This window comes from Euwallacea fornicatus, chromosome 15, assembly GCF_040115645.1.
Source record: "Euwallacea fornicatus isolate EFF26 chromosome 15, ASM4011564v1, whole genome shotgun sequence".
NCBI lineage: Eukaryota > Metazoa > Arthropoda > Insecta > Coleoptera > Curculionidae > Euwallacea > Euwallacea fornicatus.
In genome coordinates, this window is record NC_089555.1 from 1,504,145 (window position 1) to 1,529,257 (window position 25,113).

A 25,113-nucleotide genomic window follows, 5' to 3' on the forward strand; every position below is an offset into this window, starting at 1 on the left:
AATTTGGTACCAAGACTGGGCATCACCCCCTAATGTAGCAGAAATAAGAAATTATATAACAACAGGGAAGAAGTGTAGGTAGGCAAAACAGGAGCTATTCTGTGGCCTCCAAACAGCCCAGATCTCACCCCGATGGAAAGTTTTTGTATGGAACTATTTACAAACTGTAGTTTATAACGATACTGATTAGTCAAATGAAATAAGTGGTAAAACTGATCATTGAAAACAAAATTTAAATGAAGTATTTTTATCGCAAATTCGATTTTGAAAATTAACACAGAGCACATGAAGTGTATAGACAATAATGGTGGCCACACTGAACTTCTGTGATTATTTTTGTTTATTTTTTTTTGTTGACTTGATTAGCTTGAAAAAATATGTTTCATTATTCATATGGCATTAATGCTGACACGGCTTTAGTTTATTTAAGGATTTAATGCATTTCAACCCATCGTTCATTGCTGACTCGGATTTGTCTGGCATTCCCGTTGATCATGTTTGTCTTCTGAATTGAAATATGTCGGAAACCACTGGAGCAAACCTTCACATATAATATATTTTTGGCAAATTAAAATTGGGGAAAATATTTCATGCAAAATTTAAATATACATGAATATATAAAGGGGCTCATTAAAAAACTTAACTTTAATCGATTTTTTTGAGTTCTAATATCAATTTGGTTTTTGTAATATCATATTATAAAAGTATTTGTCAAGATTTGAATTTTTTTTATAAATCATATTTCCTTAGCTTCAACAATAAACCCGCAGTAACGCGTTAAATTATAAAAATTAATTCTGTACGCGTCAGTCTATTAGACTGAAAAACGAAGTCCCAGTTATAGTTGTTTCCCAAGTTTCGAGAGGACAATATCTCGCCAACTCGTAGAGGAGTTACCGTAAATAATATTCCTTCGAGCTAGTGGAATGAGCGAGCCTCGTCAGAGCCGCAAAAGTTCAGAAATTTTTCAAAAAAATCCTTAAATCGGGGACATTTCCATCTTTTCGCCAGTTTTCTAGTTTCGAGCGGCGACACCTCGTAAACGAATGAATCGATCTGTTACAATATAAATAAATTTAATTGCCTCGAAGAGTGCTGTAAACTTGTGCAACCTTGCAATATCTGCAATAGTTCCTTAAAGAACTCATTTTCCACATATAAGTAATATTTAAAATATTTAAAGAGGGTGAAAATAATTGTTAGAGTTGAAACGTTTGAAGGTAGTTTGGAGGGGTCGAAACTAAAGGGAGGTTTTTCACTGTATTTGTTTTCTGGTAATAGTTACGAAATGAATTTGATAGGGGATGATTAGAAGGACGCTAATTTTGTTGAAAAATTTTATGACATTTCCTTTCCGAAAAAACAAAACATTTTTATTTTGGGGTCTACCACCATACAAAAATACAAAAAATGGAAACAATACAACAAAGGCCTGCCAGCGGCGCTGCTACGCTAAAATTCGACATTTCGCCACGGCCTAGGTTTGCAACTAATTTATCCTATTATGTTTACACAACAAAATATTCATTTATGCTTTTGCTGGCATCTGCGAATTAACCCTACGTTTCAGACATACTTTCAACTAATCTTGCTTTTTATTTCTCCTTTCTCCGTTCGCATCGCACCACCCCCCCCCCTCCCCCCGCGCTCCATCTATAAAAAATTAATTGATACATTTCCACCCTCGCGCCTCAATAATTCCACTAACTTTCTGTATCCCCGGTAGGATGATTCGGAATAAAAACCGCCCTTATGTAGGGCAACCACATAAATTGGTTTTTGTTTACGAGGCCATCTATTGAGGTCGTGTAAATGAGATGTCTCAACCCTTGGATCAATTTTATGTGTTATGACTTTCTGCTGGATAAAATTGAAATAGGACCTTATTTGTGGACGGAATCTTTTCGCTAGGGAGGGTACTGCATTATTTTCCAAACGAAGGTGGATATATCGGGAGTCCAATATTGGTTTTATTCTCCTTGAAAAAAGGGTAACAAGGCTTTGACCCGGACTGCAATTTACCGCTTTAATTTGCTTGCCAAAACGCAGTTAATTCGAATGCCCATGGATGTCGGGCGTTTAATTCGACAACACATGGCACTTTAGTATTTCATTAACATTAAACTTTTTCGGTTTTTGTTGGCTCGAGCAAGTAAATTTAGCGAGTTCGTCAACGTCATTTAGTATGCAATTAGTCCCATGCTGGCGTCTCAATCTTGCGGTTTCAAATCCATCCCCGAAATTTAATTAGTTCTTCCCTTATAGACTTCATATCTCAAGAGCTGGGACGCGACGATCTGGTTTATTTAGGGCATACTCAAGTCAGACAAGACCAAGTTCATTAACTCTGCATCAGGATACCCCTAAGAAAGAGCCTCCACAATCCACGTATATTACTTGCAATTGAATATTTCAAGACCGGTTAAGCTGAAGTTTTGCGTAGCAGGAAACTTACGGTCTGTTTATTAAACGGAGTTTGCTCTGGCATGCAAGATTTAACTTGCCTTATACGCAATAACACGCCTTGTTACAAGATCTAATATATTATTCAATATTTCTCACTGTGGCTCATTCGTAAACTCATGGGAGCGGCGCAATTACGACGAGATTTGATTAAGGCAAACTGGGAGAGGAGAGTCGGTTCTATATACGTTTGTTTAGGTTTATACATAGGGTTTGCTCTGTGAATACTGTGAGAAATTTACTAAAGAGAGGCTTAAAGGCACTCTACACATAATAATCTATGGGCGAATCCGGTAGTATAGAAATGCCCTAAGAAGCAGAAGAGAAATGCTAAGCCTCGAAAACCCTTAAAACTCAATTCCCTAACCAAACATCGGTTCCTCTCTATAGATTGATTCTGGAAATTTGGTATTCCCACCGAATTATCCGAATTTACAAATTTTATCAATTTAATTCTCTTCATTGAAAGTTATTTACAATTTTTTTTCATTTCAGCGGTATCAACATTTGGTCCCTCTAACTGTTCATATGCATGGCGGGCCAGAGCTCGCTCAGAAATCTCTTTCTTTCATGTTCCCTAGAAAGCTTTGAAATTTCTAGAGTTTCTAAATTACTAGAAAATTCTTAGGGAACGTAAACTGACCTAGAAAGCTAGAAATTTTGCTACGTCTCGGGTATATTCCACCAGGCAGCAATTTTTTTCCATTATTTGAACGACTTTTTTCATGGAAAGTTTGTAGTAAAGAGCCATCTAATAAATTTCGGCAACGACAAAAACTCTCATGAACGGTTAATTCGACGCTTCCGAGTTGCCTCGGTTTCCAGACGCCCGTCATGATGGTAACTTCCCCTCGGGGCGGCGATCTCCCGGTTCATTCCTAGATTGCCATAACTCAGTCAAATCCCCAATAAAACATCTCTGATGCACATAAGTCAAAGCACAACTGGTAACGCCTTTGTTACGGCCTGCTTTTTTTTATGTATCTGAGCGCAGTAGCTCAAAGGATTAAGGTCATACTGGAAATGGAAAAGTCGTCGCCATCCTCCATCCTGCGGTCCTTACTATTGGCACTGTTTTCTCATTTCTGAAAATAGGCGACAGGGATAAGAAGGGCTCGAAGATGCTTAGAAATTATTGTTATTACTTGGAGGTCGTCCCGAAAATAAAGAAGGATTTTCATTTTCTCGAAGCGGACTATTGACAATAAGGGCCTGATAAAAAAAACTCCTTGGGGGTCAAACTGAATTAAATTATCGCCAAGTAGGTGTGCGGAAGGAATTAAACGTTTCCAGAGATTTACATTAAAAGTCGCTCAGGGGAACAGACAACAGAGAACTGTCCTGGGGACATCCACGAGTCACAGCAGTACAAACAGAAATAAGATTTCAGCGTTTATTGAGGACCTGGAGCATTTTCTTTGGAAATAGATTTTCCTATGGCAAACATATTTGCCAGAACTCAATTTAGGTCGAGAGCGAAGAGAATGGATTGTCCTGGTACCTCGGATGTTTGATTTTTATATTAAATCTTAAGGACACACAAGGGCATAAAATTGAACAGTGCTGCGTTATTTTCCGGGTCGCTTCAAATTATAGTGTGAACCTGCTAAAGGTGGAGAGCTTCCTCTTTTATCCAGCCGAATTCCTTAAACTTCTTCTGATTGAAAGCTCGGCTGATTAAAACCCTGCTGGAGATTCCACGAATACTCCTCTTTCCAGTTTATTACAAATCCAAAGCCGTTCTTTAAACAATTCCGACAAGTTTCATCGGCAAAAATCTCAAAACATGCCGGTCCCATAAATTCCTCTCGTCAGAATCATGGGAAAGGTCCCGCATAACGAGAATTTCTGGATCAGCTCTCTCCGGCGGCGTCGGACGAGATTCTGCGCGATTTCCAGGAGTCAAACCGTCTCCAACGCCGCGAATTTGAAATCCATCCAGTTTACGTGTGGAGTCCTGGTGACGCCGCTTCTGTTCCGGCGTCGTTTTCCAGACTCGATCCAGAAGTTTGACATTTGGCACTCGGTTAGGCCAAATTGGTTTGCGGTCACGTCGCGATAAGTCACGTGGAAGGCTTAGAGTGCTATCCAGACTTTAACGGTGTTACACTGAGTGGACTTCTTCCAGATTTGTGTTGGGGGTGGTTTCGCCGGTTTGAGGTGAGCGAAATGGTGGTTGTCTATATGGGGAGGTGATTAATTCATGGCTTTGATATCAAAAACGAAGCAGCTGTGAAGTTTAGTGGAAATGCTAGATGAAACGTGTGAATAGATGCAGATCGATATTGGTAGCCTCTAATCGATTATTCGTAAAAATCACAGGGGTGATCGATAATTGGGGATTAGAACGGTGAAATTTCAAAGATTCGTTCCATTGATTAATAGTGCTAAATTAAATTGAAAGTTTTTTGCGCTTGTCGGATTTAGGCGGTGAATGGGTCCGGATTAAGGTACACTGGAACCGAAGGTTTTGTTCGGATTTCTCTCGTTTGGGTGTGATGTAAAATTCGTTTGAAGTTGTAGTAAACATTCCTAATTATCTCGATAGTTTCAGTCGTTTAAGTGGCAAAGCCCCATGAATGATCACATGACCGTCCAGACATTTCACCGTAGAATATGCGCTTCTGGTACAACAAGAAGGCCAAGTGAATTCAATAAAGAATAGAAAAAAAATCTATGAGAAACTTCTGCCCTTCGGACCTAAAACTATATATCAATGTCAATACAGCCGGGAAATTTATATTTTTTCTTCAGTAGCCAAGAAAATGAAATGTCTTTGATTCGTAACTCGATTTTTAGACTAACCTTGCTTTTAGAGCACGAGAGCGTAATGTGATTTATGGTTCAGCAGACATCTAGAAAATAGAGCAAAATTGCTCGAACCATTTATTTCAGTGTAAAAGTTCACGAAAATCTGAAATCAAACATTAGAGACAATTAAAACTCGAATGAAAATTACTCATATATATATATATGTATATGTGTGTATGTGTGTGTTTATATATATATATATATATAACTGATCAATCCAAATCTTTCTGCACTTTAAGAACCTCGGAAACAGCCGAACAGATAATCACAAATTAAAACGTTCGGAAGAGCTCTTTCTTCTAAAATTATGATTCTAAATTGATCTCAAGAAACAGCATTTACTTCTAAAATATACAGGGAGGAAAAAATATCCTGCAGAATGGTTACATTTCAACCCACTGCATCTGGTTGTTAGAATAGCTTTAGAACCTTCGTCCTTATGGCTTTTGATCGGTCCGGTTGATATTTCAGGACATGTTTGGCGATCTTCATTTTTGGCATCCACAAAAATTCTAGATGTTTGCCAAAAGTTCGCACTTTCTTATGAGCGCCCCTGTATTGCGGAAATTTCGCGGCTGATTTTCATTAGATAATTGGAGCCCCAAAGTCTTTTGATTGGAAAATTGGTGACATAGACTGGTGGTTCATTAATCGCCTGTTAATATACGTTATAGTTACGCCTTTTTTTCGAGTATCTGCATGGCCTAAAAATCATAAACAAATTAATTTATTATTTATAGCGTATTCACTTTCGGAATTAACTCATTTTAGAAATTGAAAATCTCTATGTCAAAATTAAATTTTAATGTTCCCACTAATCAGCTCCATTTAAAATTAATTTATTTGATACCCGCGCAAAAGGCAATAACAAAATAACCCTGGATGCGTAATAAACAAATAATAACGTGTGGGCCAGACTACAAATGCAATTAAATCAGAGAGAGCAAGAACTTCATAATTTGGGTAAATTGGAGTTTGCAGTTCTGTAATAATGTTTTTTGTGAGAAAGATACTGCTTCATCTACCAAATGGGTCGACACAGAATTCCGCCATGAAAGGAAGAGTTGCCGAAAATTGCCTTGATGGTTCTAGTGACTAATCATTACTTGGAGAATGTTCGTTGTTTCATCTACATATAAGAAGTCCGAATCGGTGGTAATGCACTCGACCTGCCACCTATGAGACCTTCATGAATTCGCTTAGAAGAATCTCCCAGAGGTACTTCAGATAAAAACAATATTTTAGGAAGGTGGGAAGGTGTGAGTTGCTCCGCCTATCGAAGGTTCCTTAACAGTTTTCTTAAAGAAAGCAAAAACTTGGACAGATCCAGACTGAATTTGAAAGTTCAGTGACGTCTCTCTCTGGATAACTAGGCTGATCCCTTAGGAGGCCCAGACGAGCTGACGTACCGAAGGGTCTGGTCATGTGAGTTCAGGTTTGAAATAAAATTTAATTGCATTCTACTAAAGCGATGGATATGGGATAAACACAGTAAACAAGGCTGGAGCAGTGAAACGAGTTTAACAAATGGTAACAATTAACCAAAAAAGACTTGAATGTGAGAGAACGAGAAAGATAAAAATCTAAATTTGCCCTGAAAAATGCATCCACTCGTGCCAGGAACACATAAATCAAAGGGCACAGTGTTGTGGAAAGCTTGCTAAAATTACAAACTACATATTTTTAATGCAGTTTTTATTCCGAACTTTTAATTCTACTGGTGCACGTGGACGTCGAGGGCTTACAAAACAAATTGCAGCCCTTTTACCTTGATGGGTGTTTTCAGTTTTTGACCGCTTTGTTAGTGTTTGCTCTCTGTTTTCGGACAATCGCGGAATAATTAATTGGTCTGTTTGTCAGAGAGAAAAGGAATGAAAACAATTTACGTTTTGATAGAAAAGTCGGCATTTCCGAAGCCCTTCAGCGCCTCCCTAATAGGATAATTGTATGCACACAATATAGAAACTGCACGTTTGGGTCAGGTGGCGAGATACGACGTGCCCGACTTCTGTGGGTCGCAAGCACCTTCGTCCAACCTTCATATTATGTACATCGGAAATCCAGAAATTGTCGTTTCCACAACGCAAATCCCTTTAATCTTTTTACTCTTATTGACCGAAGCTTTTCGTTTTTCGCACTCTCGTTCTCTTCCCTTTTCGCTCCCCCATTGTTGTCCAAAGTATTGTTGACAAACACAGGGTTTTCCTATCTTTGTTCATTGTTTGCCCAAATCTAAACAGACGTGTAGGTATATAGTAAAGCACCATTCGTCCTACATACGGCACAAGGGCCCTAAATCTCCCTTTCCGGGATGTTTGTTCCAGTCATGGGCTGCCGAGGTGGGCCTGAGCCATTTGAGAGATGGTAAAGTACCGGTTTTGTGAAGGGTACTCGTTATCCACATGTTCGCATCGCCTCATCCAAATTTAAATTATGGGCTCACAATTAAAACATTCGCAATTTGGGTTGCATTTATTAAATTCAACATTTAACTCCCTGCAGTGCCTTGTAATATACTTTATGGAAATTTTGAATCCCCATTGTAACGTAAATTCGATTAATCTATTGAACGGGCATTAATATTCTCCATACCGTTTGGCTGGCGATTGCCTCACATTGGGGGGAATTAATTATAATTTTCGGGTCCGTAAAAATGGCAAAGAAAACGTTATAATCGATCCCCAACTGAAATCAAATAAAATTATCCGGGTCCTTTAGGAGTACATTAAGGGCGCCCTTTGCTTTGCATGATTAATATCTTTTTTATCTGGAAGACGTTCTGGAAAGAATTCCTTCCCGCAAACCCTGGAGGAAACGTATATTGACGAATTCCTTTTCGAAATGTTTCCCATGGAAAGTTATTGATAACATATGTTATATCTCCCTGCCAGATTTCAGTGACAAATCCCGGGAATAACAGCTATGTAAATTACCTCCTATGGAACAATAACAATAATTATTTCCTGGCGGATATGAAAATTCGCTTTTTATAATGCCCCAATAAAACGCAATTTCGCATTTGAATGGATTAAATTAATTTCTAAATCCCTTATTTGATTAAATGCAAATTGCCGAAAATTCGGGATTTGTTCGGCGTAATTTAGGTTTTAGTTCATGTTCTAAACTATATTAAAACAAGTAGTTGCTAATGAAGAGGACTTTCGAAAACTGGCCATATTAATGACCGCATCTGGGGAGCCGTCAGGAACCAGCCTGTCAGGCCAGTTCTGGTACGCAATATTCACTTCGGTAATAAATAAATTAGCTAAGAATAGGCGGGACTCATTCCAAATTAATACAGGCACTTTATCAGGCTGTTGCGAATAAAATGGTCGGACAATGATAAATAATGGGCCGTCAGTTTATTCGGATCTGCGGAGATAAGAGGCAATTTAATTAATTCTGACAACAGTTCATGTACTACAAACTACAACTTTCTTTGACTAGTGCGAACCGCCCCAATGTCTCTAATGTGGAATAATGGGATTCCGATCTGGATAATAAGAATTTCTGATTAAAAGGAAAGGGAATTACATAAATCAACCGGGCAGAGGGGGATGTTGTTTGTCGGGCCAATATGCCAAAAACAGGGAGTCGCCCTGAGAGATGTTGCGGCTTAGTTGGTTGCACTAATTTATGTGTTCTTTGCTTTCTCCCTTGTTTCGACGTTTTGGGAAAAGCTATTTTCCAGAAAATAGTGTGTAACTAAGGGGTTTTAATAAAGGAGTTGATGAAATGGAGCTGACACACCTAGCGGAAAATGTGGAGCATATAGTAGAGTTGTGCAGGAAAGGGTAAAACAATCAGGTCACATTACCTCCCCTAGGGGAAGGTCGGAGATCTTAACCTTGGAAAGTGACATTTATCTTGAGGTATACAACCTTCTCTAACAAATCAATGGCGGACCGAGTAATTATGCATTTTTTACCTATGAAATTCGCCCTATTGTTTAGGTCGGGTTAAGTTCTGGCAATGTGCTACACGGGACACCCTACTGAAATTCTACTGATTCCCGGAAATTTCGCGGTAAAATCGGTTATCATATGGATTGGTATTCCATTACCAACACTACCAGTTTTTGCTCTCTTTCTCCTTGTTTTCTCCTCGTATTGCTGCTCAACACGCCCATTAGAACATCGAAGCATTCCTCTTCAACCAGCAATTCGCCGCCATTGTTTGCTGCTATTGCCCTTTTACCCTTGATACTTGCCTTGGATGTGGTGTTTTCCTAATTACCACATTTACACACTGTGTGTTGTGCTGCAATATATATTACAATAAAATTCACACATCGAAAATATCAAAGCGTACTTTTACATACAGATTTAAGTTCTTCTAAAATTAATTAGGAAATAAAGTCATGCATTTATAGTGTTAGGGAGCAGTTAATATATACTGCGTGACATAGAAAAAACCCCGTGAAAATGGATTTATGTAAATAATTTTTGGTATTCATGTTTGTATATAGGAGCACAAAAAACGATTAAATTTTCAACCATAATTAACAACGAATTTACGAGTTATCAGGAATTTGAGGCTTTTTTTACTATAAAAATTATACTAAAATATTAACAATATGATTACAAAATATCATTTATTGGTGTATAGTGTGTTTAGACAATCTTTTTAGATTAATCAAATATGCCTAGATGCAGAATACAATGAAATTTTCATCAATCGAGCGAATTTGAGAGAGGTCGAACAATGGCCCTACGAAACTCTGGTCGGTCATTTGGGAAAATCGCCACTAGATTGACCTGTAGTGTAAATACTATAGTGAGATGTTGTCGGACATGGTTCCAAAAAGAGCAAACAGGCAAAAGGAAGAATACTGGACGATCCCGAAGAACTACAAAACGCCAATATCGCCGCCTTCGAATTATAGCCCTAAGAGATAGGTTCGTCTCGTCGAGGATGTTGACGGATCAGTGGTTTGCTGAGTATGGAAGGCCCATTAGGATTCAAACCATTTATTGCCAGATGAGAAGTTTTGGACTAATTTTCTACCGCCCCCATCTTAATATTACTCCTCACCTTAAATCATCGTCATAATCGACTGCAATAGTGTACAGAGCGGATATATTGGAACGTGGAATGGGATAATATTGTGTTTAATGACGAATCCAGATTCAGTATGAGTATGCATGATTGTCGGGCAAGAGTACGAAAAAGATGAGGTGAAAGACGAGATCCTCAGTTTACAATGTAGAAGCATGTCTATCAGACTGTTGGGGTAATGGTTTGGGGTGCTGCTGCATATGATAGCAGGTCACATTTACTTTTCGTTAGACGGAATATGACAGCCCAACAACAAAACATTTTCAGAAACCAACAAAGTTAAGGTCTGATACGAAGTATGGCCTCCACGGTTATTAATTATAGCCCTGAGCCTATCGCCCATACTCAAAACGATATTGTTGATTTCCTCATGTGGTACTCGTTCCCATTCTTTTGCCAGCCGCTCCGGGAATCGAAAAGCACCGTGAATGTTGACCATACGTGACGAAACTTTTCTCTGAAGCACATGTGAGACATGGTCAAGTGGATTTAAATCTAGCGATCGTACTGGCCATGGCATTTTGACGATTTTTTCGTTGGGGTGTTTACACTCTTATTCGATGAGAATCCCAATCCGGAGTCGTGAGAGAATAAAACGGCAGCCCAATCAATTCCATTCCAACTTCGACATTCTTAACACCAGTCTAATCTCGCGGCGCGATTGCTTCCGGAAAGAAGTGGACACATCAGCGGTCTTCGACTGTGAAGATTGGCTTCACGTGGACCATTTCTAACCGTATCTCGACCTATAGTCACGCAATGCGCCCGTTGTAAATCTGCAACCAATTCAGACACCGTAATTGTAGGTTGCCTTCAAGTTGTTAAAACTAAAAATCGATCTTGAGCTGCAGTTGTAATGCGCCCATGTCCTCGGTGTTGTTCGGCCGGAGTTTCAGTTTCCAAAAAGGGCCGCCATAATCGACTGATTTGATGCTTTTGAAACGCCCATGCGCGCAGTTGTTTCAATTTGTGTCAAACTAACTTGAAAAGGGCCTACCGCTTGATTCGTCCCACCCAGAGTTAAATGTTGTCATTCCGTGGAAAAATACAGTATTTTCAAAGTATATACTAAACACTAGCTAACATCGAAGGAATGAAATTTAATCAGCCTAATAAGTTAGCAGAATACAAAATTCTAACCTTTTCACATCCGCTAGAAAGCTCATTTATTTACTTTTTGATCTTTTTAATTCAACTGAAATATGAGTACAGAGTGAGGACTTGCACTTACACAGCACAGAACAAACTACAATTTAAATTACTTATTATCGGTTTTATGACTTTTTCAAAATATTCTTTGACTTTTCCGATGTGTGTATAATAATCTAGTCAAGTCAAATTACAGCCAGGTGTCCTCACTCTCGTCGCTTATTTCGCTGTAATAGCACAATCGACATGTATTTTCCATAGAAAGTTCAGTCGAATGAACACTCGATTGACTCCTTGATAACTCGACTGCCCCTCCTCCTGCCCTCGCGCCCCCGCTGGAAGCAGCGAAAGGAGCAACTTCATTTACAGCTTAAAGTAAGCGATGGAACTTTAAATACACGTTGCCTCGTTGGGTTCCATAGAAGTTGCACTTTGATTTGGCGTGATCTAAAATCTGAGGCCGCCTGAATTTTTTATGATAAATACGTATGATTGGGGAGCCCATTGAAGTAAATACAGTTGCTGCTTCGGCTGCATGAGGCGGGTACGCGAGGCAAGAGGTCGAGTTATCCAGAATTTGTTCGACGGTTTAGAAAAGTGAACATTATGTGATAAATATCGGTGGTGAAAATGGCTACACTGAGACAATCTTTTGTAAAATTACGATCAATGAATTGTCACACACTGTGGCGGAAAACGTATTTAGACAACGCTTCAGTCGGAGTATAAAATGTTCCAAAATTGGAAGCATTAATTGCACTTAACAATGTATATACACTAATGGATGAAACTAAGGAAACTTTTTAATGTGCGCATATATTTTTGATAACTTGGAAACAAGTCAAATATTACTATAAAAGTATTTAATTAACAAACTAAGAAAGCGTTTAACACAGTAGTGGTTTGAATATCACTAAGAAGAAGAAGAAAAGAAAATTAGAAGAAAAGGTCAGGGAAAGCGAAGGACAGTAATTCAGAGATAACAAATAGTTGAACGTATCGCAATAACAATACAAAATAAATTAATAATGGGAAGAATATTTCTCATTTGCAATGACCTCCGCAAATCTTTTGGACATTGATTCCAAAAGAGTGTCGATTTTGGAAATATCCACGGTCCTCTAAGCTTCTTACATGGTTTGCTTTAAATCCGCTATATTTGAAATAGTTTCTTTCTTAAGCTGAATCTTAAATCACTCAATATGTTTTCAATCGGATTTAAATCAGGAATTAGCCTGCTGGCCGGTCCCAGGCAACAAGCGTTGCTTCTTTAAGCCAGGCGGCAACCGATGCCGCTTTGTGTTTCGGTTTTTGTCATACTGAAATATTCAAGGAACAGGCGAATTTTCGTCACAAAATGGTTCCATTGTATTTTTGACAAAATATAGATAAAGAAATCTGTTCATTTTTCCGTCGATGAAATAAATTGGGACCACTTTAAATCCGGAAGAGCATCCTCACAGGACAGAACCTCCGCCATGTCTTATGGCAGGTAAAGTATACTTTGGTTTATATCCTTTACCAACTGGACGCCTTATCCGTGAGATCCCATCGGATTCAAATAAATTTGTTTTTGTCTCATCGCTAAATAACACTTTTTCCAAAATGTCTGATCACGATGCAAATACTTCTGTGCGGATAAAAGATGGGTTTTTCTGTTTTTTATTTTATTTTATTTATTTTTTAAATAAATTAACTTTTAGCTGGTCATACAATGACGATCTCACTACAACACCCCTGTACAGCTTGATAACTTACATCGTCTAGTTTCCTTAGTTGTGTCCGTTAGTGTATACGTTTAAAATTAAAAATGTAAAAAAAGTCAGGTTTTTTAAATAATGATTTGTTAGCAATTAAGAAAATGTGAAATCCGATAAACACAAATAATATTCAAAACCATATGAAATACAATAGGAAAAACATATTCAGATACATGCTACAAGGTGTGGCAACAAAAAAAAACGTGAAATTTTTCTAATATTTCGTTGGATACCCTCGACTCTTTATAATTGCTTTTAGCCGTGTAGACATAGAACGAACTGGATTTTTAGTTAGACTTCTGGATAAATGCTCACCCGTGCGTCCATGAACATTCTTTCCAAGTCGGTACGGTTGTATATAGTTTTATCGAATTTTTTTTGTCCATTCTTTTCACAAATGTTCAATTATATTTACGTTATGTGTCTGCGAGGGTGTTTTCAATAAATCGGGGAGTGTCATAAAGAAGGCATTCCTTTACTAAACACGATTTATGTTTAGGATCGTTATCTTGCTGAAACCGATACGAAAATGTATGTTATATGATATGATAATATAAATATAACGACCGTCTAGATTTAATTTTATAGCACTTAATAGGAGTGATAGTTCATAATATTATCTATAAACACAAGATTTCCTACACCATTTGCCGCCACACATCCTCATCCCATCACTTACCCACTCCGTGTTTAACTGTAGGGTGAAGGTTTTCCTTGTTCAGACCCGTAGTTTTCCGATTCTCAGACATAAAATTTGCTTTTTGTCAGAAAATATAATAATTATCCAAAATTCGGTTGTCTTGAGTTTATTAGTTAACACGAGCCCAGAATCCTTCCCTTTTTCTATTTATTTTTCATTGTTTTTGGTGTTACAGACTTTCCTGTTGCAGTTTCCACACCTCTGGCGATGTTTGTTGAACTTTTAAATGAGTTCTTCTTAATACTTTTGATAATAAAACACTCATTCCTGTCGTCAAGTTTTGAATATCAGTGGATTTGTTTTTATTTTCGACCATATTTGAAACTTTAAATTTATTTATAGTATATGCCACTGAAAAAGAATAGTATTCACCTATCCACTATACTATTTCTCTTGCGGGTTTACGTTTTCATAAAACTTACAAATCAAACTTTCTTCTTGAATTTGTAATTCTCTAGTTTTTGGAATTATTATATAAAATTTGAAGTTTTTCTCATTTAAATGAAGAAGTAACTGATTCTAAATCATCGTGGTGAATCTGTTGCTACATGTGGTTTTTTGTTTGACAAGTAGCAAGTAGTTGAACAGTTACGTGTGCGTACATCTAAATACTGTTTTCCTTATCTATTTTATACAGATTTGAATACAATTTGTGTTTATGGGCTTTTACATTTTTTTATTGCTAATAAATGATATCGTTCAAAATGCCTAACTTTGAGATTTATTTTTTGTATACGCAGAAAAATTCGCATATATCGAGGGCAAAGGCACCAAGTAAAAAGGGTCATTACATTTGGTAGTCGTCGTATCAGGGCTTAGTTTTTTCTTATGTTTAAACATTTATTTTAAAAAATTAAAGCTATAACCCGTAGATAATAAAACGTGATTAATTTAATGTAACTTCGAATTTATTTATATATACGTATGTGTGGTAATAATATATTATTTATTCAAATATTCTGTAATTTTTGTTTGCTTTTTGCAACGTTAGTTTAAATAAATCATTTCGATTTTTTTCTTTGCGAAACTGATTTAATTCAAGAGCCTTTTTGTCGCTAAAACAACTGTATAGAACATAACTAATCAGGGTTGTTACAGCTTCTACGATTAATGCTGGCTTTAAATCTTCACCACACACAGAGTCTTCATCACTTCATAGGACTCCTTAAGCACCATTTATTTTCAAGTAAAGGTTAACACTTACAAAATCACTCTAAAATTCCTCTGACAATGTGAAGTATTCTTTTATCATAGCAAGAGGCACATCATCTTCTTTTTCAAACTCGCTATTTATCCTTCTTAGTGCCTCAGCTAAAGGAAGATTCTGGTTTTCAAAGTGGGCAGCTACTGGTGCTAGTTCTTAACCTACATGTCTCAAAATAATTCCTGATTAGTTGGGGTGATACTCTGGTGAGTGTTTTAAAAATAATTGGTATTACGTTGAAAAGATTGTTGGTTGTTTACAGTATTTATTCATCAGCTGGAGCTTTCTGAAATGAACTTTCATTGTTCTTATGACACTCTGGTGAACTGGCCGCAGGACTGTTCTCTAAATTTGACATTTTTGAGTGCGCTGAACCATTGTTTAACAAGAGCATTTTTTTTGTCTTTAGCAAGTGTCTCAATTCTGAAAGGTTTTTATAAGCAGGTCTGGCGTCATCAAGTTTTTTTTTTATTAGACATGTAGAACACAAATAACGACTTAATATTCTTGAAACAGCGGGGTTTTTGATTTTCCTATAACAATCGACTTAAGTTTTACTAATTTCATCAAATTGGCAGCAACAAACAGTCTTCCTTTGGATATTTTTCCATTTGTGCACTTCTCTCGTTTAAATTATAATCTTCCGTTCGGAGTTATTTTGCAGAAAAGACCTGTTTCGTCTGTGTTTAAAATTTTGTCATTCTACTAATTTTTTCGACCTTCTGGCCACACCAGCCAGCTTTTGGTAACTGCAACTGCTACACCAGCAGCTTCACCACTAATTTTTCCATGCACGATGTTATGTCTTTGCAAGAAGCGTTTGATCCAACTTTCTGACCATTTATATTCCGAGGCTTTATTAATTATTTTGCCGAACTGTTGCACTTTTGCCTGTAGTATTGGGCCACTAATTGCTGTTCCTTTATTTCTTTCCTTTTTAAACCACTTAAATAATATCGGATCTATAACCGCATGATTGGGTAAATTACCTTTTCTTTTGTAACTAATTTTCATTAAACGCATTGTTGATATTTCCTCGGTTCTTCCAAATTGTAGAAACGGTCGAATGCAATAAGTGTAACTCATTTGTAATGGCATTGTTGATTTCACCTGCGTCAAGTGAGGAAATTTTAAAAATATTTGTCCTCGATAGGATAAACTTTTTTTTAAGCCTTTTTTTTAAATACAACAAAATTACAATAACGCAAACAAGCTAAATATATATAATGAACACAGTTTCTTATTTACATACATATATAGGTCTCATTCATGATTCAGGAACTTTCTCAATAATTCCTATTCTCTCTACGCTTTTTCATAAAAAATTAATTTCTTTCGGCTATTTACCTGCACAAAACACATGAAAATATCGACAAATAAAAAATGAGATTCACTGGCTTAAATTAACAAATCCCATGTTGCAGTTTTAGTTGCTTAGTAGAGGTGAATGGCTTAAAGAAGTCGATTTTTTGTGTATTTATAGTAATTTCAATATAAAGTCGGTACTACCAGCATTCAATTACAAATTACGCAAAGAAAAACCAAATTTATATAAAAAAGCAGTGTTTTAGCAGCTTTATGTATGAATCGCACAAAAACCACAATCATACATAAGTGTCTCAAATATGAGTATTAAAAACGCATTTTCTGAGATTTGTCTAAAAAGCTGTTAAAAACGGTGCTTTTTATAAAATGTCACTTACTCTTTGAATGACTTTTCAAAGAATACCGGTAGTGGAGACTTTATTCTACAAATGTTATACTATACTGCACTGGAAAATTAACGCATATTTTAAACTTTTCCGCATTTTCATTTTTATGATTTTAAAGTAAGTATTTTACGCTTACTATCGTAATACGACTATGACTTTCAATAGATCTAATTTGGCGGAATCAATAAGGGGTATAGTTAAATAAATATACGGTGTAACGAAACATTACATAATTTTTATGCCTTAATTTGTACAAACACATGAATATTTAATAGCGTGCACTGCCCCCTCTCGCTCTGATTACTGCTTCACACCTCCTTGGCACACTTGAAATTAAGTTTCTAATGTCTTCTTGATTAATGTGATCTCATATTACCGTGATCTTCAATAACAGCTCATTTAAGTCCTTAGGGGGAACCCGTAATGTTCTGGCTTGTCGTGGCATAAATATTCAACGGGGTTCAGATCAGGGGGATTCGTGCTCCCCAAAGCAACGTTCAATTTTCCCATCTTCAAGGTAATTTTGTACTTCTCGTGCTACGTGTAGAGGTGCATTATCGTGCATCAATAAAAATTCCTCACCGATAAACGGGATATATAGCACTACATGCGTACTAAAATCTCTGCTAAGTATCGGTGGGCTCTCAAAGCACCGTCTTGAAGCACAACTCTTTGCGATATTCCAAACTAATACCTCCTCATATCCTAACAGATCCACGTTCATAGCCACAGCAGACAATGTTATACTGGGCGTATCGCTCTTCAGGAAGTCGATACACTCTCCTACGCCGATCATCACTGAAAAGACAAAATCGAGACTCATCTACAAAGAGTACGTTGTCCCATTAACGGTCTTCCAATCTTGGTGTTCTCGAGCAAATTGTAGATGCTGCCTCCACGGTCAATAAGGAACCGTTTATAGCTCTATAGGGAGTAATTTTGCTTTGTGCCAACTTTCTCCTCACTGTATCTTGACTGATGGGAATGTCATATCGACGAGAAAATTCCTGCTGCAGCGCAATACTTGTAATGAATCGACTTGTTAACCTTTGTCGTCCTTGTTCAGGTCTTCTTTGATTCATTTTCCTGGAATCGTGCGAGTGCTCTGAAGATCGTAGATTGTGCTACTCCCAATCTTAGTGCGATTTGAACTTGTGGCAAACCTACTTTCGCAAAAGCCACAGCAGATGCACGTTTTTCCACCGAACGATTTTTCTCTTCACAGACATTTTGGAGTAATTTTTCAGGAACAAAATTTTATATTAACAAAATGCACTAAGAACATAATCCAACCGAACTTAAATGAAGTAAAAAACCTTCAAACCCAAAATGTCCGAAAGAGCAATTTTGAGTTTTTTGTAAAAAATTGTTGTTATCTTATAAACAAATATGTAAAAAATTAGTAAAAAATTTTGAGAGTGATGGAGAAATCATTGCAAACTACTAGCTGGCATTATGAATATTTTCGAAGGCAGATTTTTCGAATTTGAAGATTATGCGTTACTTTTGTGGTGCAGTGTATTATGTATCCCGTAGCGTCGTTATACCGGCTAGAAAACCACCAAAAATGCCTTTTTTTCGAACGTTAAAAGCGACGTTTTTACAATGAGGTAAATGCAAATCCAACCAAACGTTCGAATTTCGGTCGCTATATACGACTTGTCGTTAAAACCGACTTGTTAAGTGCAATTAGTACTTTCGATTTTCGAACATTTTGCACTCCGACTGAAACGGCGTCTAAATACTTTGTTCCGCCACTGTAGAGTGACCCCTGGGCACGAGTGAGTCGTGAAAGCACGTGGTCAAATTTATTATAAGAAAAAAAAGTTAATTTCCCTAAGTTACTGTCACAATTAATGTTTTCATGATTTCAGTATTCAGGTTCGTAAAAACGCCATTTGCTCGAGCACAAACTACTATTCATGCAGCTGCAGGGTTATTTTATATACTGACTAAATCCAATACATTCGAAATTTAGAGACTCTATATGAATAATGCAGAGCTTTTAGCTTTAACTCGAATTATGAACAATTTAAGCATTATTTAACAGACGTATATTATTAATTTGCGTCAGTGGAATTTTGGGTATAATATGTATGTATGTGAAGGCTTCACAACGACGTGATTTAGACGACTACGACGTAAGCATTTTTTCGATGTCTGGAAAGCAGAATGATGGGGAATTTTCCACAAAAAAAACGTGTGTAAATATTTTCCTCAAAAGTTCATTTTTTTTTTTAATTTTCCTCTTTTTTAAGTTTTGCTTCCTACGTTAAGCCCGATTTCAAAACATAGGTGTACGGGAAAATAGATTCACATGCTCTTTTGTGACTCCCTTGTTTATGTCCTTTATAGATCTCGTGAAAAACAAAGTAATGAACCTGAAAGTGATGGATAATCCCCGGGGCAATATTTAGGAACAGAAAAAGCAGGCTGCCTGCTTATCAGTTCGGAAACGTCCGATTTACACTTTTGTTACAGCCTGGTTCGCTCAGTTTTTGTTCAGTTTTAATTAAGGTTAGTGGGTTGGGAAACCGGGAACGAGGAGATTTTGTCGACGAAACCTGATCGATCACGTTTTTACCTCCCACACCCTGAAAAATCCCGCCACGATTAATGTTGTTTCTTCAGCTAATTTTCATTAGAAACTAGATCCTTATTGGAGCATTAAACATTCATAAGCTTGTTCCCTTATCCGGGCACCTATTACATCCACGCGATCCAATTTAAAACGTCGTTAACTGCCCTTTGTTCTTTCACATTTTCACGGAACATATAATTAAGTTTTAAAGGAAAAAAGGCGCGATCATTTCCAATTTGGACCATTCTGTTAAGCCTCAAGAGCCTTTTCGCTGGTTCTTTTCCCTGAATAATGTTGTCGAAAGGTTCTAAATGGAAATGAAATCGCTTGTTTTAAGTTGGATAACGATGTCATTCGTACATCTGGTTTCCTGGGAATAAAAGGAGAATACCGGCAAAGCCATCCAGAACATGGGTTTCTGATCGTTGTTAAGAATCGAAGCAAAAGCGCCGAAGGCTTTGAACAAACACTGAAAAACCGCGGAATCCTTCGGAGAGTGGCTGCAATGGAACAATTGCACCTATTTATTTTAAACCGGTAATATTCAGGGACGCAATGAAATCCTACGAATTTCAAAAAAATTGCGAACTGACCTTGTGGCATCGGGGACTAAACAGCCGTTGCTGATTTCTGACAGGAGTCCGAGATCCCCTTCCAGGGCTTCTCTCCACAGTTTCTCAAAATCCCCAGAAATCCTGTCCAGCATCCCCTCCGCGAATTTTGGAATAGAGGATGTCTCTGGGTTCTGACACGAACAGAGGCGTATCTAAATTTATCTCCTGAGATAAACCTTGTCTGGCGAATTTATAGGAAATACTGAGGTTCTACAACTAAATTTTGTAGAGGGTTGTTATTTATGTTATATTGGCAATCTGCTGAACCAGCTCGGCATTAAATTATGTTAAATTACCCATGAAATATCGCGGCCTGGAATGTGTTGGCATGACGAAGACATAAATCATTTCACGCTACCCGGAACAGTTTTCCCAAGTGGTTTGGGAATGGGCTAAAAAACAACACGCGGGCATTGTTATGCATGTGCTCGAATTCCATAATGTCGGCCCTGGAACGAATTAAAAGGACCCAATGTTTTGGGCGCAATTTTGCGCGATTTAACTAAAGTTAAATAAAGAAAATTGAGGCACGTACTACAGCGATATTCAGGACAAAGTCGTTTCCAGATTCCAGCGTCAGGACGGAAATTTGCCTGAAAACCTAAGAGTGAGAGTCGGCGTAAACAAATTTAAGAATTATTGGCCGGAACTGACACCAAGAGAATAAAGAGAAAGATAAATCTGCGCTTGGGGGACTATAGAGCAAGCGGCTCGCATTTTTAAAGCACTACGTTAAGAGTTAAAAACGATTTTAATGGCGTATTTTACATACTTTACGGACCAAGGACTCGCATAAATCATAAAGAATATTCGGCTTGGCTTCGTGTCTTTTAAGCTCTTCCCTTACTTTATCTCGTTTTTTACCGATTTAAGCTTACGTAGCCAGATAAGGGCGGTTTTAGAAAACGTGCAACTCAGCTATTCAAATTACCCTCAAAGCATCAAGTCATCAAGGAAAATCTCAATCGCAGCAGTAGAGCTATTGCAAAAATAAACGTATTTTTCAGTTCTCATCAAGGGATTAAAATATTTCCAGTTAAAGCAATTTGAAGTAGACGTAGAAATACAATGAACCAGAATTCTTGTAACATAAAGATTATTCTCGTTTTTTTTTTGCTTCATTAACATTTTCTGGTCGCTCTTCGCTCCTTGGAAATTCTGCTTCGGGCCTTAATTAAAGAATAAGACCTTAGAAATCCTGCTAACAACTGGCGAAACGATCCACGACTCAGACGTTTTTAATTAAATGGGTTTGGCGGAATAATTTTTGCACCATCCCCGTTTGAGGTAACAGTTTTTAGTGTCGCAGACAAGTGGGATTCTGTCAATTTCGCAGGATCGTTTTTCACTCTCGTTTTCCTTCTAATCAACAACTCAGAGTAAAGTAACTCGACTTACGACCATGTTCTTTCTTTGCCAGTGTGCGGCATCGCTGTACACATATTGCCAACTGACAGTTGCATTTCATCGCACGTGTGCGATAAAAAATAGCGCACGAAAAACCATGTGATATGTGTCAGTGTTTGATGGTGGCACACGTAACTTTGCGCGCATAAATATTGAATTGAACTGACAAAGCGTTTTCGATTTACTACAAACGGTTTCGGTTTTGATTCGGACACGCGATTAAGAGAAAAGTGGACTAATGTTTCGCTGCGGTTATGAATAGTTCTGTATGGCGACGTGTAAGGTCATATTCAAGCTGATTTAAATCAAAAGGGGTTTTGCTAAAAAGTCGCACAACATACCAAAGCGTTTGTTAGCGTTTATGTTAATCTTTATGCTACAATTTGAAAGCCACCAACAAGTATGTAATGACCCGTGGGTTTCAAACTTTGAGCACTTTTTCATGTAAATTTTCAATTAATTTGCAAATGTGTTATAGTTTATAGATTTTGAGATATTTGCACGTTCTTTTTTCAAACCCCTTTAGGGATTTGCTTGGAGGCAAACCGAAGCTAAATAAAACATGTAATATACAAAACTATTTATTAAACGATGCCTGAATCAAATTAAAACGCTCCATAGTGGAAAGGAATTCGGTTAGAAAAACATGAATAGCGTTTCAAGTAAACCGATTATATGCGAATAAATTTAACGCTTACACATCGGCTCATTAGCTCAGTGGTGAGAGCGCCGACCTGAAAAGTTATTCGCCGGAGGTCGTAGGTTCGATTCCTACATGAGCCCGCAGCACCTTTTTTGATTCGATAATTATGAATTAATTTTTTCATTTTAATATTTATTGATTACCGGATTCTTGGTACTGGTGAGTATTCCGCTGACGTCAAAATGACGTGTCTTCATTATCCCGCTATACGCCGGCGCAGTTTTTATATGCAAATTTGACGTCATTTCTCGGGGGGCAATTTTTCCCTGTCGGACACAATTGAGACCCTCGAGGACATATTTTAATTTTGAAAATGGCAGAATTAGAAATACATGTTCCTTCTTTTCCAGAGATTTTTCTTGGAATTTTTCCACTGAGGCACGTACAGGGTGTTTCAAACCTCACGTTTTGTATAAAAAGAGAGATGAAATTGAATATTTATGCAGGAATGGTACTGCATTTTATTTTCGTACTCTGTTCAATTTGAAGGTATTTTTAAGGCACCAATAAATTTATGAGGATTCTGTTTTATCAAGTTCGCCACTAAATTTTTATGGACTTTAGGCCGCGAATGGCAATTGAAAGTTTTATCTATAATCTGAAAATACCCCTGCTTCGGGGATTATCAAGCAACTTCTCGCACTTTTTATTAAAAAACTTCCCAGTGTGGCTTACAAAGATAAACTTAGTTGTGGATAGTCTGCAATTAAATCTCAAGTGCTTTTGCGCACAGTTTTTAATAGAAGGAATAAAATTCGAATTGCCATTATTATTTGTTTAGCAATAACATGGAACCTTTCAGGAACATTTAGGCTAAATACAAAGCGATGCCGTTTTTCCGCAAATATTTGGACATCTGTTCGAATATTTGCACTTTCCCACACCTCCTCTGAGATGATACTGTCGAAAAACATGCCAACCCCGATGGCGAAAAATGATTTGTGGCATTACATGACATAAATTCCAAATTCGCATTAACGACGTGATATATTATTTGTTACTCGGAATTTATGCCTTCGATTTTTTTCAGTTGGGACTGATGGAGCGATCGCTCATTTAGGGTTCTTCTCGCGAAACAGAACTCATTTATTTCGCAAGAGAAATACGCATTTTTAAAGCTTTAAGCTAGTATTTTACCTGCGAATAAATACCAAAAACAAACTTCCTTACTTAAAGATCATAATGGCGAACTCGAAATGTCGCTCCGAGCTCTAAAATAAAAGGCAATCGAGAGTGCTCAATTTTCCTTACTCTATCTCGTGCAGTTACCGAGATCACGGGGCATTTAAATCAAGCCAACACCGAAAACTTCTTATATTGAAGATCGTTAATGCGAACGAGCTTACCACCTCAAGTAATACGAGTTTCGATATTCGCTAAATTTAAATGCTTCATGATTGCATACACATTTTTTCGATAAAAAAAAAGGTGATTTATCAGATTGCCGCATTTCAGGATATCGATTGAAATATGTTTGAGACGGTAATTCCTGAGTCCACATTAATTAAAATTTAATTAAAACGTATAAATTAATTAAAATTAATTTTAATTAAGACGGCTAAGTTCGTTAAAATCATTAATTAAAACGTATAAAGAAGAAGAGATTGAAATGTTTTTATGCCATATTTTGCTTGATCGTATACTGAAACGGCTTTTTTGTCGCGATTTTTGATTGTTTCGCATTTGAAAGCGCTCTATTTGTCTTCGTCGATCTCCTATAGTTCCCGAGATTTCCGTCATACACATCGAATTTTGCAAGCCCTGCGCGTGCAGATCGGCCTGGTGGTGACCCGGTGCAGGTTATTTTTGTATTTGCCTTATAAATGTAACTAATTTGTAAGGCCGAAACACCCTTAAACTAAGAACAATAGAGACCTGAAAAACGCCCAAATAAAAAGTCGGAAGTTAGGCATTAGTAGTTTATACCTACTGCAACACAACACAACTCAGCGGAATACGTAAAGTCGTCGTGGTTCCCGTAGCTAATATGGGCATTTAAGATTCAGGCTAAAGGCTTCTCTAGAGCCATTTCAACCTGAAGTTGTCCAGAAAACTTCCATTCAGGTTAAAAGGCTAAAGGGAGTTTCCTGGGCAACTTCAGGTTGAAGGTCTTAAGCTCAACCCTTAACGTGAAGTTGCTCAGAAAACTCCCCCAAAGTCAACATTTAACTAAATTATGAAGATTTCCCGCAATGGCCCATTATAAAGTTGTTGGTAACATGCTGCCAAAACATGGCGGTGTTATCGCGGTTGCCTAAATCATGCACGGGAGGGGTGAAACTTCTATAAACATGCATAAACATGACGAAGCTCCGAACTATTTCCAGTGAGGTACGATGTGTAAAACCGCCTGGCTAATATACAAACTGGCTCAGATGCACCCGTGACCCTCTCGTGTTATGACGAGAAATTGCGCACTTTACTTGGGAAATTGAGTGGACAGAATTTACTTTGGTTTGTTGTGGTAAATTTAGCTTAAGTGAGACATCTCACAGAAAATGAAAAACATATTCTGTATGTTCTGCAGTTCGAGGTGCCCTGCGAAAGTTGAGATCCCTCACATAATTCTATTAAACGTAATTCCATTAGGAGAGCTATTAGACTAAAGCAATTCGAGTTGCGTAGGTTTTGAGGTTGCGTTCGGAATGTTAAATTATTCCTTTGGCCCCTGCTACTTCTGGTTTCAATAGGAAAGACAAGCTTTATCTCCATTATAGAGCAATGGATTTGGGGCGAATGGCCAGGCCTTAAAAACTAGCTCTAACCTCCAATTTCTCATTTTAGTTTTCGGAAGTCCAGAAGTACGGTATGCCCAGAAGAGCTGTTAAACTTTTGACTAATTTATCTGTGCAACGTAGGAATATATAGAGTTTCTATTTTCCTATCTTGTCAGCTTGTAAAGAATTTCTATTTTGCACGCTGTTCTCAGGTAAAACTAACTAAGAATAATA

The 25,113-nt window shown here is 37.5% G+C and overlaps 1 protein-coding gene, 1 long non-coding RNA gene and 1 other non-coding gene across 5 annotated transcripts in view; 2 read left to right on the top strand and 1 right to left on the bottom strand.

Annotated features, from left to right (window-relative positions):
- Positions 1–25,113, bottom strand: part of LOC136343699 (uncharacterized) — a 99,847-nt gene that overhangs the window by 46,297 nt on the left and 28,437 nt on the right. The window lies entirely within an intron of this gene.
- Positions 4,419–25,113, top strand: part of LOC136343692 (leucine-rich repeat-containing protein 24-like) — a 101,429-nt gene continuing 80,734 nt past the window's right edge. Inside the window, exons 1-2 of one of the 2 annotated variants that reach the window (XM_066290582.1) lie at positions 5,963–6,523; positions 6,580–6,689. The gene's annotated coding sequence lies outside the window, so the exon portion shown is untranslated. Of the gene's footprint in view, positions 4,624–5,962; positions 6,524–6,579; positions 6,690–25,113 lie in introns of those variants that run through there. The other variant, XM_066290581.1, reaches the window with a different exon arrangement.
- TRNAF-GAA (transfer RNA phenylalanine (anticodon GAA)) lies at positions 22,163–22,242 on the top strand. The gene is given in 2 exon segments: positions 22,163–22,199; positions 22,207–22,242. It is a non-coding gene; the product is annotated as a tRNA-Phe (tRNA).